This window comes from Acyrthosiphon pisum, unplaced genomic scaffold (genome assembly GCF_005508785.2).
Source record: "Acyrthosiphon pisum isolate AL4f unplaced genomic scaffold, pea_aphid_22Mar2018_4r6ur Scaffold_21196;HRSCAF=23278, whole genome shotgun sequence".
In the NCBI taxonomy this organism is placed as follows: domain Eukaryota; kingdom Metazoa; phylum Arthropoda; class Insecta; order Hemiptera; family Aphididae; genus Acyrthosiphon; species Acyrthosiphon pisum.
The window spans coordinates 11,068-12,883 of NW_021770636.1; the positions used below are offsets into that span (position 1 = coordinate 11,068).

Consider the following 1,816-nt stretch of genomic DNA (forward strand, 5'->3'; position numbering starts at 1 on the left):
AACTAAGTCCGACCGCCAAATTCTGACTTCACCATCGTTCTCAGTATAGTTAACTACATAAGTCTAAAAAAAAAAAATTGCAAAAAAAAGGGTGTCCGGTGTAAAGTAACAAAATACCGATATTAGAGTGATTTGACCTATCATTAATTTTCTAGATAATAACATTATCTGTGCTTAAGCGTTGGCTTTTATTCGATATTTTAATTTTCAAGCGAGATATGAGCATTTAAAATTTTTGATACTTTACATACCCATATCTTGCTTGAAAATAAAAATTTTGAAAAATCGGCAACGCTTAAGCACAGATAATGTTTTTACCTAAAAGTTTTAAAATAGGTCAATTCACTCTAGTATCAAAATTAACAGCACACTATAGAAACTTGTGAACGACTATTTGCCATGTCGTCCGTGTGTAAGACGGAGACAACAAATGTATGAGTAACGTGCTCTTAACTGTTCTAAGGTACATATACTATAATAATATGTTGGTCATAATTTGTTGTTTTTATTATAAGCGATAATAATATATTATAATAACACCAAGGACGGGTATACCCATGACTCATGAAGACTAGTCACTAGAATATATTCTAGCATTAATTAAAGAAATATTTTTATGAATTTCGGACACATGGTTGACTTTATATAATTCCTGCTTAGTAGAGTAAGACTCATAAAAAGCTGGTCAGGAATTCACAAGAATTGAGCACTTATTTTTGGCAGAGTAAAAATTTACAAAATTTAGGTTGGGGTAACGTATGTACAATTTTCTTCACCAAACTAAAAAGTAATAACCAAACTAAGAACTTCATAAACCCACATACAGAAGCGATAGCACAAGTACCTACGTTCAGTATTTTAATTTTTTAGATAGCATACAACTCGTCACACGTGTACCTGAATTAGGTACCAACTAAAAAAATCATTTACATATTTTCGATTTTGACGAATTTTGAGAAAATCCTTACTTTGGCCGTCTGGATGGTGCACAATATAATATGGCGGCGGCGGCGGCGGCGGCGTCGGTGCGCGTATTCGGCGAGCGATAACTGAACAGGGGAACGCTGACACCTGCGATAGTCCAAGAGTCACGACTATGAAATCAACTATTACGGCGCCGGTGGTTGCTTGCGATATGGCTCCGATGGCGTCGCGGCGTACAGTTGTAAAACAAAAACAACGATATATCGATACCTACGAGTAGGTATAAAATTAATCCGAAAACGAGTAAACACTACACAATCCGTGCGTGCGTGCGTATTTTCGACGGCGTTCTTCACAGTGGACAGTCGTGTACAATATTATAATAATTTATTATCAGACGGTCTACGGTCGGCGTGTCGCGATCATAGAGTTGTAATTTATTACTCGCGAACGAGTGCGCGCGCAGTCTTTCATATGGAACGATACATGACAAAATAAATAGACCCTGTGATATTTTAATATTTGATACGCTTCCCCGGTTCCTCACTTCACCGTAGAAAGTGGTCGGAGACTTCCGCCTCTTTTCATTGGCTGCTGCCCTGGTGGTATTCTGCTGATAGTGGTTGACGGTTATCAATTAACCGTTCGCGTGTGAAGTTGGGTGACCATAGATATTATATACAACAACTAGATAGCCGTCTTTGTACTACGGTGGTGGCCGACTTCCATGACAAGAAGGAGACGGCTATCTAGTTTGTTGTATATATCTAGTGTTGTTAAAATACAGTATTTTATTTTATTTTTGTATTATACTGTATTATACCTTGTATTATACCGGTATTAAACTTTGTATAATACTATTGTATTTAAGTAGGGTATAATAATTTTTGTA

General features: G+C 36.5%; 1 protein-coding gene across 1 annotated transcript in view; it reads right to left on the reverse strand.

Annotated features, from left to right (window-relative positions):
- The window catches only part of LOC100572346 (kelch-like protein 3), a 3,819-nt gene extending 2,431 nt beyond the window's left edge, over window positions 1-1,388 (reverse strand). Inside the window, exon 1 of the mRNA XM_016806635.2 lies at window positions 969-1,388. The gene's annotated coding sequence lies outside the window, so the exon portion shown is untranslated. The remainder of the gene's footprint in view (window positions 1-968) is intronic.
- Window positions 1,389-1,816: the final 428 nt, after the last annotated feature.